General features: G+C 41.5%; 1 long non-coding RNA gene across 1 annotated transcript in view; it reads right to left on the minus strand.

Annotated features, from left to right (window-relative positions):
• LOC123277371 (uncharacterized) overlaps positions 1–12,983 on the minus strand; it is a 261,288-nt gene extending 248,305 nt beyond the window's left edge. The window contains exons 1-3 of the long non-coding RNA XR_011494568.1: positions 12,734–12,983; positions 12,077–12,163; positions 9,061–9,200 (exon numbers count right to left, since the gene is read on the minus strand). This is a non-coding gene — a long non-coding RNA (uncharacterized lncRNA). The remainder of the gene's footprint in view (positions 1–9,060; positions 9,201–12,076; positions 12,164–12,733) is intronic.
• Positions 12,984–14,446: the final 1,463 nt, after the last annotated feature.

The following is a 14,446-nucleotide window of genomic DNA, read 5'->3' on the forward strand; positions in this document are numbered from 1 at the left end:
CTGTCTCCAGACGGACAAGATAGTGTTAATGCTGAAGCAAGGGAAACAGAAACAAAGGCAGGTGCTGATGCTGCCTTAACAATGAGGGCCTATTCTCTCCCCTGCACCTGAGAACACCAGTGAACTTGGTCATTGTTCAGCAGCAGAAACCTTGTGGTTTCTCTCATCCTTGGCTCCTCATCATGTGACCACATTATTTCCTTACGGGTGATCCTGCCCTGTGCTCTTGACAATGGAATCCTCCAAACTCATAAACTGTGTCATCCTGATTGACCAATCAGAGGTCATCGTTCCTCACCCCCCTCTTATCCCAAGCTGTTTGCTCTTATTGTTCATCAGAAAAAGAATGAAAGGGAAGGAAATACAGCAATCCAAGTCCAGTAACAAGCAGCACAAAAGATTCATTTGTGAAGGGCAAAGATTAACAGGACTAATAGCTCTAGGGGTTTGGGGAAAGCCTGTCTGCTTCAGAGCACCAACAGGGAAAAGTTGAGTGCAGACAAATTGCTTGCTCCAAAGGGAATACTATGTGGGTGGGTATGGAAATAACTATGTTCTGAGAGCCTGTTTTACTTTCTGTGGTGCTTCACCAACATGAGATGCAAGGACAGCCAGAGTAACAGAATAATACACCTGTGATAAAAGCAGTTGTCTCCTTTCCTCCAGACACTGGAAGTTTGGCTTTTGCTTCAGATCTATATATGGTGAAGCCTCAATTTACCAGACTTGTTAAGTAACAAGTCTTTATAAAATTGTTTTTCTTTTTTTTCCCCCAAAGATTGGCACCTAGGCTAACAACTGTTGCCAATCTTCCTTTTTTTTTCTTTTTTTTTTTAAGGATTGGCACCTGGGCTAGCAACTGTTGCCAATCTTTTGGGTTTTTTTTTTTCTGCTTTATCTCCCCAAATCCCCCCCTCCGCTTCACCCCGTACACAGTTGTATATCTTAGCTGCCGGTCCTTCTAGTTGTGGGATGTGGGACGCCGCCTCAACGTGGCCTGACGAGCGGTGCCATGTCCGCGCCCAGGATCCAAACCCTGGGCTGCCGCAGCGGAGCGCGCGAACTTAACCACTCTGCCACGGAACCAGCCCCTCAAATTGTTTTTCATGTTGTACTTTCATTTAAATAGGAAAAAAAAGAAAAACTTTCTTGAGAGGTTACACAGATATTTTCTTCAACCGTAACCTGAGTTCTAGCATTTTATGAGAATTTATTCTCCATAAAGTGACCTAAAGACATCATAAAAACCTCACTAAGGCTTTCTAGATCAATGCTTTGGAGAAATGCCTAATAGCTAGGGCTAGAACAAGAAGGGTTTGCTGATATTTAGTTAATTTTAATATCTCCATTCACACAGCTCTCTGGATAATAAAGAGGAGATGATTATTTTTACTCTTTTGTTGTTATTGTGTTTAAAATACTAAATAAGCAGAACTGCACAGAGATAAAAGTAAACAACATACGAAATGACAATAGGATCAAGTCATCTTTTCGCTAGTTTGGGGGAGAAAAGACTCCCAAAACTAAATCTTTTCATTATTTTTCTCCAGATAAATTATTTTCATAGATAAGCGTGGATATCCTTCCTGGCACAGTTAAAACAACACATTCTTCTAATCAAAGCAGAGGGACATGTTTTATCTTTACTGATCTCACTTAGAATTACCATTTGGCCCTCTAGAAAAGTGATCTTCAAACTTTGGTATGAGTTAGAATAACTGGAAGTGCTTATTAAATGTACAGACCCTTCAGGCCTCATCCCAATATTGTGAATCAGCAGGTCTGGGGTGGGCCTTGGAAATTTTATTTCTGTGAAACATTCCAGGTAATTCTCATGCAGGAAGCTCACAGATTGCACTTTGAGACTCCATAACTCATTCCTACACTCCACTGGTTCTGAACTGCTAAGTCTTAGTCCCAATGCCATTGATTTTAACAGTTCCAAAGTTAAGATGGAAGTTTGAAAACTGCAAGACACATAAACCTGGTCCCATTGTTTCTAACACTAAGCTAAGGAATGCTCCAGTGCACAAACAGGGACATGCTCATCTAGAAGGCCACTCACATAAATCAGCCACCATCCTGCTTGCCGACTGGAGTTGACGCAAACCTTACCCCAGCTGCCATTTAGTAAGTATCTCATTGAGAACACGCAAGTAACTTAATCGCATGGGGATAGTGAAAGGGTTTGAGAATTATCAAGAAAAGCTAAGAACCTTTTTATTCCAGTGCATTTTGCCCCAGGGTTAGAAACATCCCACAAATACCCATAAGTTTAACAGAAGCAGCAAGTGTAAGAGGCCACCATCATCTGATTTAGAACACTCCATCTTCCCAGCAAAGACTGGGTTTCCACAATTCACCTTTGCTTTGTACCAAAGAAAGTCCAATTCTACAGTGAATGCTCTCAAGATAGGAATGTGAAACTATGATCCAGGGAAGAACTCCCTATCAGTAAAAGCTCTATCAGGGTATCAATTAAACCGTATTGAACTGAATGCAGTGGTTTGGTTTTGTTTTCCCTCCAGCTCTTCTACTTGTCCTGTGCAAATTGTTCCTACAGGCTTCTCCAGTGAAAGGACTTCAGAAACAGGAGCCGTCTTCAGGGGAGGAAGAGTGAACTGTTGATATGCTGACCCACGGGACACAAAAGCCCACTGACAGATGGGAAGAAAAAAAGGAAAGTGCTGAGAGGATTAAACACAAAAGAATTTTATAAGCAGTAAAGGCAATAATGAGTCCCTCTGGAAAGAGGCCACTACATATTAACAGGGGTCATCTGATCTGTTAGAGGGCACAGACAATGAAAGGGGTAAACAAAATGCCCAAAACACATTTGGGTAAATAGGGGAGACAATGGTCATATGAACAGCCAAGTACAAGTGCTGCCAGCACGTCTGTTGGGCCTCTGGAGGTAGGATTTTGAAAGCCTAAGAGGGTTATGCCGATTTCAACATACGTTCTTATCCTTGGGATCTGGAAGGCAATTATAAAGTCAGCTTTCATGAGCGGGCTATCCCACAAACATTACTTGGCTGCTATTATGCCTGACAGTTGGGCCAACTTCTGGTTCAAAAATAGACCATTTGTCAGTTTCCTCTACTCCCTGCTATTGTGAAAGAGGCAGAATTAGAAGGTATTGCTGGGACACCAGTTGAATCACTTTGAAATTGTGGCATTGGTTTGTCAGAAGAAAGAGCGGACTTCGGGCCCCAGGGGCCAGGAAAGGATAGTGGGTTGCGCGAAAGGAAATGCCCACTTTGGGCAAGCTGTCTGCGGAATTCCCTGAAATGAGCTGCACGTTGGAGCTACACAAATACTTCAGAGATCTTCTAGATTCAAAGCCCCCTACTCTGTCTTGTTTTGCCAGGCCTCACTCTCTCTTCTCTTACACTCTATTTAAATAGAGTGATGAAAAACCAATAAACAAAATAGGAATTTGCACCATGCCCTCAGGAGCAGCACAACAGCCACTGATAAGTGCTCATGGAGCTTCACATAGCCTGTTATGAGCTCACCATGTGCCTGTACTGATGCCGTACTCAATGGCTTCTGAATCACTCCCCATAAAGAAAACTCAAACATGCCTTTCTCCTTTTAGACTGAGAGAGCCCAGTGGGGAAATGCACACAAGTAGTCAAACACAGACAGTTGCCTTTCTAAGAGACAGCCACTCTACACAAAAACAGCATGACAGCCCCATAATAGTGGCAATTACCAGGGGCTTCAAATCTTTAAAGGAACTCCTCAAAAGGTCTGTGTTTCCTCTCCTCGTCTAGATATAGAGGGGTCTTTAAGTCAAGCCTTTGCTCTGGAACATGCTCACTATGGACCTCTGAAGACACTTCGGGTCACAATCACAGCAGCAGGACGACAAAGCAATCACACATCCATGATGGGAAAACACTGCAGTGGCAAAAGGCATGATGCAAAAATATTTCAGTTATCATAGAGGTTCATGATAAATGCACCTTATTGATAGGTTGAGATTAGATAGATAGATTGTACCTCATTTGGAGAAGGTTACCAGCTTCCTCTGACCTAATTAAGTATGGAAATGGCTCCCTCCACCTTAAATATCTGTTTGATTATATGTGTATGTATATATACATTTATAAGGTATGAAAATTTATAAACACATGAAATATATTTTAATTATATTTAAATATATTTTAATATAATATGTAAGTCTGAACCATACAAAATTGCCTTCTTTTGTAGATTAAAAAGTATTTTAGTGGGGCATCAGCAATTTTACATGGTTCAGTAAATACGTAAACATGGCAGTCATTAAGCCAGTGTTGTTTCATCTCCAAACCCACCTTCTAAATGCTGGTTTGGATGCTGAGGTTGGGACTCAGCACACCACGTTTCTGTGCTGCCACTTGCTCTCTGCTGGACTGGTCAGTAAGGGGCGCTAGAGGGAGACTGCAAGATGGGAAGAGAGAGGAAGTCTTGCCTCGTCCTGTTGGCTTGCTATTCCAACGAGCATCTCCCGAGCCTTGCTTGTTCACCTCTTTTGAGTCCGGCCTCCAATCCTATGGTTTCACGTATTTATTTTTGTCTTACGTGCTAAGTACTACACTCATTGCATCCCCTCAGATCCAGCTCTGCAAGGTCCCTTCTCTAAGCTTCTCATAACCCTAGCTCCTTCTTTTTTCCTGTAGCCTGAGAGGTAGTAGCTGCTTACAATATCTATTATTTCTTTAGCAAATTTCAGGCTTCCAATATCCGTTTAACAAATTTATATATGAAATTTTCTCTGTTAAAATAACTGGCATGGTTTCTCCTTTCTTGACTGGCTCTTGACTGATACAGTATGTACACATATTTAAAATGTCTTTTATGTATATATGCTTATTTTATATAGAGAGAAACAGGGACACAGAGAATCAGAAAAGCTTAAAAATGACAGTGATGCCATACACATTTTAATATATTCAGACAATATTGGCTATCAGAATTATGTATTTCCTCAAGCCCAATCTCCCCGCAAGCCCACAGAAAATGCATCCAAGAGGCAAGAAACAATGTATAGCCTCTATACCAACACAGTTTAAAAATCATTAGGCTGTCAACCTGCCAAACCAGAAAGACTCTGATGACGAACAGTGAAAAACGATGAGTCCGTTTTTTGCCTACGGGTCATCTGAAAAAGTGGACTTGTTGGCTGATTCATTCGGATATTTCACCCATATTTTTCAAAAGTCTTCCCAGTTTTGACACAGACAGCTTCCTAGGATGCCCGCCCTGATTAATGGGGCTGTTATCTTCAACATTAGGCCCTGCTGGGTTGTCTGCCCTTCCCTCGGTCACGTGGGGCAGAGGGGGCGACTTTAACACAGTTGTCCACATCAGCTTTCACTCCTCATCACCATTACCAAGGGCCTCAGATTTCCACAATGCAGGAAGGCCTTTGGTGTGGTTAACCTTTCTGTTCCTAATTTTAACACACAGACCACTCAGTAAGAAATAGGGTTTTTAAAAAGGCGCGAGAAAAGCACACGGTTACCATGGAGTGGCAACTAACCTCAGCCTCATTTCAAAAAAATTTTTTAAATATTATACATATCACACTGGGTAGAAGGGCAACTTTCTAATCAAGATGTTTCACTATTTTCTCAAAAGTTCACATGCTTACAATAAGCATGGTGTTTTATATTACATACGCATTGACATGTACAAATGGTCTTCCCTCAGTAACTAAGACTTATGCATACTGACAAGCATGCAAGCACACACACCCTCCCACACAACACACACTATAGCCTCCCAATCATGCAAACCAATTTTAAAGTATTAAATAAGCTCAAGGGCTTTTTTAATTAGCATATAAAAATTTTCCAATGCCAATATCATCCATTAATAATGGGAGTCATTTGCAGTGTACAAATATTTGGGCAAGCTGAGTATCCCACCATGCTCAACTCTGTAGTGAGCAAAGTAGCTAAGCTGTCCACCCACCTAGCATATCAGAGGCACATCTAGGATTAAATTCTATGCCCTAAGGACTTCCCAATGATATTCTTAGCAGATGCCTTCCACCCACCCTGGAAGGCACCTGAAGCTCCCAGAGTTCTCATACAAAAAACAGCACAGGCATCTCTCTGCTTGAGGGTGCAATAAGGGACGAGACTTGGGAGTTAAATAACCCAACTTTGTCCCTTGGTTGAGCAATTCAGAGGGTCCCCAACAGAAGTGAACCCCATTGCCCAGCCTAGTAACCCACTCATGAACATATCCTATATTGGCTTTCCTGTCTTACTCTCCCACTCCCACACCATCCTTCCTGGCATCACCTCCCAAAGAAATATTTGGACCCAAATTCCTGTCTCAGAGTCTACTTTTGGAAAATGCAAAGTGAGATAGCCACTCAACCCCGAGCACCGCCCCTGGCCCAAGCACTGCACCATCACACATTAACTAGTCCTTCTCAGGCCAGGACACAGCAAAAGCCCAAAGGTCTCCTCCTTTCCCCTGAGCAGACAGTCTTGACTCTGCCACAATCACCTCAAATTTTAGGTGAAGCAGTTTAGGTTCCTAGTGTGTTCTTCGCCTGTAAGTTCTGGGATGTAATGTACAACACAGTGACTACAGTAACAATACTGTATTGTACTCATGAAAGTTGCTAAGAGAGTGGATCTTAAAAGTTCCCATCACAAGGAAAAAATCTGTAACTATGTGAGGTGATGGCTGTTAACTAATCTTATTGTGGTAACCTTTTTACATTATATACATATATCAAATCATTATGTTGTACACTTTAAACTTACATAAAGTTTATCTCAATAAAACTGGAAGAAAAACTTAAAAATATTTTTTAAATGCATAGCTGTGACAAACAAAGAGAAATAGACAGTGGTAACCCGGGCAAGAACATTTGCTTCCCTATACCATACTGAGAATCAAATATAAGAACTGCAGCCCCAGCCAAAGGAAAATGCCCATGTGTCAGATGGACACTTGATCCCATCTTTCTAATAAAATGAACAAAATTCACACAAAAAATTATACGTGGTATATATACACCACTCAAGTAACTGCAAGCATTAACCAGACTTTGACCTACCTTCTTTATTTCCAAAATGTGCAATGAACCAATACAGCGAGAGTTCAGACAGTGTCCATATGTTTACTATACTTTGTAACAAGCTTCATTAAACTACCTACATAAGGAATGACAGTAGGTACTCATAATCTCAATCTGAAGCAAGCCAATGGCCTCTATCTTGTGCTGGTATCCAGATATATTTCCTACAAGAGCCACCAACTCAAAGTGTCATTTTTTTTGTCACCTCCAAATATCTCAAAGAGTGTCAGGGTCCTCCTGTTTCCTTAGCAGATGACAGTTAACATCTACTTCACACAACCCATTTTAAACTTTATCTTCCAGGATCATTCTTATCTGTGTGGCCAAGCTGGTGCTGTGCTCTTAAGAAGGTGAATTTGACAACGTGCTGCCCAGCACTGATAAATGAAGCCAAGTCAACGGCATACGCTTTGGGGAGGAGGGTCTCAACCCTGCGTACACAAGAGAAAATCCCAGGTGCTCAAATTTCACTCAAGACTCAACATCAGAGAATCTCTGGGTGTCAGTCTGACCCTGTGATTTCGAGATTCTGAAAACTCTCCATGGGAAATTCTCCACACATCACAGCTTCCATGTACTGCAGAGAACTATAAGAAAGAGACCATTTAACTGCATTGCAATTTGATCCTCATAGAAACCACTCACACGCCTTTAGATAAATCTTTGTCTTTATCCCTTAGACTCTCCATCTGTAAAATAGATATAATACCACCCACCCTACCTACCTCATAGGAAGGGAGCAAAAATCTTACACAATCTCATTTTAAAATAGAAAAAAAAAGAAATCATTGTTTGGAGTACAAGGATCCTGTGGTGCAGAAATGCCATAGAGCTTAAATAAAACATTTTTAGAGGTCCTTTCCAGAAGAACAAACATTCAAGAAAAAAAAAAGGAAGCAAGGGAGAAACACAAGACAGAATAAGAATGAATATGTGAGTATATTTTGTTTATGAGAAAGACAGAAAAGATTGAATAGGAAGTTTTAAATTTTTTTCCATAATTAGGAAATCATTGAAATTTTGCAAAACTCAGTGAAATAGAATAATGAGCATAATGCTCTAGTACATTTAGAAACATGAAAGATGCTGTGTGAACATTATCACACATCACACTATAAAACTGATACTGTTTGACATTTGCTGGTGCTTTGATTAAATTATTCTTGAGAATACTGGAATATTTATCGGACAATAACAATAGAATCAGAAATATCAATTGAGCACACATTTAAATTTAATTTTGTCTTTATATTGATTTCTAACAAGCAATGAAAGAGGTGACCACCAGGCATTTAGTTTAGTGTAAACTGATGACCGCAAATTTCTCAGGTGTAGTCATGGAACCCGTCTCAAAGTTGAGCCCCTCTACTAGTGCCCAGGCCAAATCCTGGCCACAGTCTTTTTGAGCACAAGAGGCCTTAGTTTTGCAGTAAGTATCTTTAGTATGCTACTTGGCTTTTACTTGTTCTGCAAGCACTTGCAACTGTTTTAATTCCAGTGCTGCTGGGATCACGATCCCAGCCTCAGCTCTCTGTCCAATCCTTTCCCAGAACTGGAATTCCAAGCTTGAAACTCAGGTCTCACAGCTTGGTCCTCATCATGTGACAGCAGATCTTTCTGATGAGGACAGGCTTTCTGCTAGCCCCTACTGCTGGCCACAAAACAAGTTTCACTGCTCTTCTCTCACACTGACCCGTGCCTCCCTCTGCCATGGGATCCCTCTACTGCCCTCCTATCAAGCCACCTATGCATCAACTGCTGCCTTGATTTCCTCTGTCACCTTCTTCATTGTTGCACATTTATCTGGAATATTGAGCCCAGTTGTGTTCACAAGAGGGCTCTCAGTACTGACTTTGACAACATACTGGGCACCAAAATAACCAGACTCCTACGAGTGGCATCAACAAGCCCTTTGTAAAGCCACTGACCTTTATGTTCCCAATCTAGACACAGCAAGATTGAAGCCAAACCTGTATTCTCGTGTCTTCAAACACTCAATGACAGAGGATTTTGTCCAGAGCATAGGAGCCAGGTTTCTAGGCGGAATTCGAGTAAACCTTTGAGTATAACCATGGACACAGTTTCCATGTGAATGTCTTCTGACATATTTCTATTAAAAAAAAAAAAAAAACAGGTGAGCATCATCACACTAGCCAATCAGTAACCCTTGAAATTTAAAGCTGAGAAAATGCCAGGAAAAAAAATTTCATCTTCTCCCTCCAAGCGTTTCCTACCCGGGCTTTAATGATATTGCTAAAGACCTGTGGCCAGAGCCCACTCACGTGATCAAGCCCTGTCCCAGCATTTCAATATCCACACAGCTCCAGAGGCGCCAGCTTATTCTAAAAGTGCTTTCCCTTTTTGGTCTACCTGGACACTAAAATTTGGAGCCAGCATAGATCAGCCAACTAGCCACCATATGTGTCAATCCCATGATTTCCTAAAACAATTCAATGCACTCTCAATAAGTATTTAAACAACAAACATTTTTCTGTGGCCAAGTATCTTGAGGAAACAGGTTAAACAAAACCGAACCAGTTTATCTATTGCAAGCTTTCAATACATTTTCAGATGATAATATGTCTCTCCATGAGAGAATAAAATGAAACTTTTTTTTTGAGGGGCAGTTCACAAGATTAGTCCTCCATGAAACACACTTAACGGAACTCCTCGTGAGCCAACAGTTCGCCTATTCATCTTTGGACCACGCCACTAGCACAGCTGTAGCTCTGAACAGAAACGAAATAAACTGGAATGGAACGACGTGGAGTGGAGAGGAACCAAATCAGACGAAGCAGAGGGGAACGCCGAAGAATACCGGCAGCTTGCCAAAAGAATACAGCAGAACCCCAGCTGTAATCTAATTTCAGCTTCTAGGCCAAATTATACAAAAATTTCTATCTATTCCCTGTCCTCGCTATCAAAGCAGGCTATATCCTACCTGGCTGAGCAGACAAATGTTTGGTAAACAAATGCACTAATGAAGCACGATACCCAACAAATACAACAATGTGTGCTGGATACACAATAAGCAGATTTTGCTAGAATCATGGAAGCCTTCAGAGATCTGCTTCCATAGAAACAGGGAGACCTAGCCTTGCTTTGTCCCCAGTTCCTCCAGGTTTTTCTCAGTCTCCCCTGAGTGTTCAAATCCTGTGCCAATCTTCTCTGAAGCCTGACCACATCCTCCAAACCAGCCAATGCTGTCTCTTCAGAGCCCTTGTGCTGCCCCAACCGGTCCTCTTCATCCTTGGATTCCTACTCTTTTGTTCTCACTGGAGCTACACTAAGAGGCCCTTAGTACAGTTCAAGTTCTAGAAACTTCTCTCTTACCAGCTGTATCCAGTTTCAGCCAGTTCTCTGACTTGTCCAGGGCTAGATCCAGCTACCCATTCCAGACCAGGCCAACAGCCAACCATTTCCGCTCTATCAAAGGAACTTTCATTTGTTTATTCCAGAAGGCAGGAGGCCAGGGGAAGAGGCAAATCTTTGGAATCCAAGAAAGTTCTTCACTAAGGTAAGTCTCCCTGAGGCTACCCCTTGACCCTGCAACTTTTCAGGACAGTAGGCCTGAGCCAATCTGTTTTCAACATCCTGGAAATAGACACACTTGCTAGAATCCAAGAATCAAGGCTATCCTGCAAGAATTCATGATTGGATCTAGTTGCATCCTCTAAGTTCAAGAGGTTTTTTTTAGCAGTTCCTTTTTGCCTGTAAAAAACAGTACCTGCCAGGGCTGGCCCAGTGGTGTAGTGGTTAAGTTCACTCCCTCCATTGAAGAGGCCCTGGGTTTGCAGGTTAAGATCCCAGGCACAGACCTATGCATTGCTTGTAAAGCCATGCTGTGGAGGCATCCCACATACAAGATTGGCAGAGATGTTAGCTCAGGGCCATCTTCCTCACAAAAAAAACACAGTACCTGCCATATACCTGGTTACTCAGAAGATAGCTAAAATGACATTGCTCTGGCACCTAAAGGGTGGAAGAATGCTTATACTGAAATCCTTGGGTCCATGCAATCAGCTCTGGTCGCTAGGCTTTATTCCTTTCTGAACAAACCTTTCCCACTGCATTCACCATTCTAGTAAACAAAACTTTCTCTGGCCCCCATATCTGAGTCCCAGAGTTGACTGATGTCTTCTATCTTTTACCAACCCCCAGCATTTCTAGGAAATATAGTTTACTCATCAACTCCATCCAGTCCCTACATAGGGAAATATAGCAGTTCCTTATTCTGGGCTCTGTCTACCTTCTGAGGCCTCAGATTTTGCCTCCTGCCAGAGGCCCCTGATCCTCACTGATCATCAATTTCCTTGGACCCACTATGCTTCCAGGTGCTGGTAGAACCTCCCCAGACAATCTCCCGAGGCTGCTGCTCAGCCTGGACCCAAGCCTTGGCCTACTGCACTTTTGATTAAGCCCTGCTTTCCCCACATCTCACTCCACTCTGGGCATATGTGCAGCAAAGCAGGTAGGTTTTGAAAGGGAAGACAATTAAATCCAGATTCTAGAAAACCCAGCTCATATTGTATATGTGCACAACTTCTAAAGTGGTCAATTCTTCAATGTCACAGACACACCCACCAACTAGCCAACAGATTCCAGCTCCAGAGAATTTGGTTTCACAACAAGAAAGGCTTTTCATGGGAATGATTTATGTTCACAAAGCACGAGCACTCTCTGTTGAGATCTGAATTTCCAGGGTGAAATGTATCTCTTGGCTGCTTAGAAGTCTCCATGTCTCTAATTGTGCTCCTAGCTTGGAAGCTGTTGGGGTGCTTGGACCAGCAGAGAATTCCTGATGTGTGATGCTTCCATGGGAAGTACCATTTCAATAGCAGAAGTCTAACACATCTGATGGGCAGACTGCCCACTGGGCCATCTTGTCTGCCAACACTCCCACATTTATTAAGGTTCTTTTGTGAGATAAAGAGGTTGGACACCTGGATCCTTCCAAAAACAAAACAAAATTAAAGCTGCAATTACCTGTCTGTCCTGTGGAAGGCAATCTACCCTGCTGTCCTTTTGGTTTCACTGGTGACAAGCAGATGTCACCCAGAGCAATTTGGAAACCTGAGCAAAGAGAATTCAGATAAGACTCAAAAGAAGAACTTAATCCAAAAGCACAACCCACCCGCCAGACAGTGAATGTAGGAGCTAATAGACAGGGAACTGGCAACAAGTAAAGAGGCATCATAATGACCCTGCCGGGCCCCTCCCCTCCAGTACTCCTCCTAGCTGAGGCTGACTGGGTCCCAAGCTGCACGCTAGTCCTGCTCCAGATTCTGGGATCTTGATGGGAGTTTAAGGTACTCTATAAACTCCTGGAATTAATTTTAGGTAAAATTTGCTGCTTCAAGTTTAACAATTAATCTTCTGTTTTGTCCCTACAATCAAGCCATCATCTTGGGTCCCTGTCTTGAGATCCATGCCTGATTTTCCTGTTTTGCTCAGAGCATAGAGACCTGAAGAAGTACTGCTATATCTCCTTGATATGAGCCGACACTTTGTCAGCTTGAGCCCCATATAATGACCTCTTTGTCAATCAACCTCTGTACTCTGCTCACTTGATGAGAAACACCTATATCTCCAGAGACTTCACTGAGTTTAACCATAGAACAAACAATCAGTTATTGCCCGTACTCTAGGCATTCTGCTGGGCCTGGCTGTTGATCCCATCGCCCACATCTGGGTCTGCTCCCAAAGGTCTCCCCAATTCCTGGCTCAATCTTCTCCGAGATTGCTTCTTCTGTTTTCAACAACACGCGTAGTTTCCATCTTCCTGAGAGAGCTACAGTACTCCATTCTGCCTTGCATTCCAGTGAGTAGTTTACCAGGCTGTCTCGTCCATTCTTTTTTTAAGATCCTTAAAGAAGGAAGCCAAATCTTACTCTTCATTACAGTTGCTACAATGTTTTAAAAGGTTTTTTTACATAGTAGATGCTTCGTAAGAGTTTGTTGAACAAATGAATGAATGAAAACATAACTATCAAAAAGAAGTATCCAACGTGGCTTTTGATATGCTCAAGTACACTGTGAAATATGGACTACATGCAGTACTACAAATACATGTCCAATAGAGTAGAAGGTCATCAACACTGGCTCAGGAAATCTAAGATAGGCAGGTCATCCAAAATGGCCTAGAAGCTTATCCTATTTTCTAAAGGATCATAGTGAAAGCAAATAGACTCTGTACAGAAAGAACAATGAGCACTAAATTGGAGAGAAAGAGATTTAAGTCTAAGAAGCATAAAATTTGAGAGTGAGACTGTTCTGATTATGATTCCATTCTAACACTTGGCCACACCTTAGGTATGAGATTGGTCATCTATAACAGAGAAAGTAAAAATGGCTAAAAGTGCCAGATACTGCTCTAACTGCTTTACATGGAATAACTCATTCTACCCTTCCAAACTTCCATGTGAGGTTTGTCTTATTCTAAAATGCAACTTAAAGCCTTGGAAGTTGATGCATAGCAACAAAAACAAAAATTGGGGTGGAGAATTACCAGTAAGGAGTAGAATCTTCATGTTATAAACCTTGACCTTAAAAATGACATAATTCACAAGTATCTGGAGGAAAAAGACAGTGGAAATGGAGGAAGTATAATTTTTTTTAAATATTTCATAGTAGATATGGATAGAGTCTCAAACTGAAATATTAGTTTAAAAATTTTTTAATTCCAACCCCTTAATATTTTTCACATTTTTTCCTGAGAGGATTATTTTATGAACTAACATCTGTTATTAAAAATGTTTTTCTCAGTGTTCAATGCAGAATTATTTACGATAGCTAAGATGTGGAAGGAACCTAAGTGCCCGTCAACTGATGATTGGATAAAGAAGATATGGTATATATATATACAATGGAATACTACTCAGCCATAAAAAAGAATAAAATCATCCCATTCACAACAACATGGATGAACCTTGAGGGTATTATGTTAAGTGAAATAAGCCAGACAGAGAAAGACAATCTCTGTATGACTCCACTCATATGTGGAAGTTAAACATGTAGATAAAGAGAACAGATTAGTGGCTACCAGGAGAAAGAGGTGGTGGGGGGTGGGCACAAAGAGTGAGGTGGTGCACCTACGACACGATTGACAAACATTAACGTACGACTGAAATTTCACAAGGTTGTAAACTATCATAATCTCAATAAAAACTGTTTAAAAAAATGTTTTTCTGAGGTTCAATAACTCACTTTCACCTTAATTACTATTTCTTTTTTTATTTTTTTTACTTTTTAAAGATTGGCACCTGAGCTAACAACTGCCGCCAATCTTTTTCTTCTTCTTCTTCTTCTCCCGGAAGCCCCCCAGTACATAGTTGTATATTCTAGTTGTGAGTGCCT

Source organism: Equus asinus, chromosome 15 (genome assembly GCF_041296235.1).
Source record: "Equus asinus isolate D_3611 breed Donkey chromosome 15, EquAss-T2T_v2, whole genome shotgun sequence".
NCBI lineage: Eukaryota > Metazoa > Chordata > Mammalia > Perissodactyla > Equidae > Equus > Equus asinus.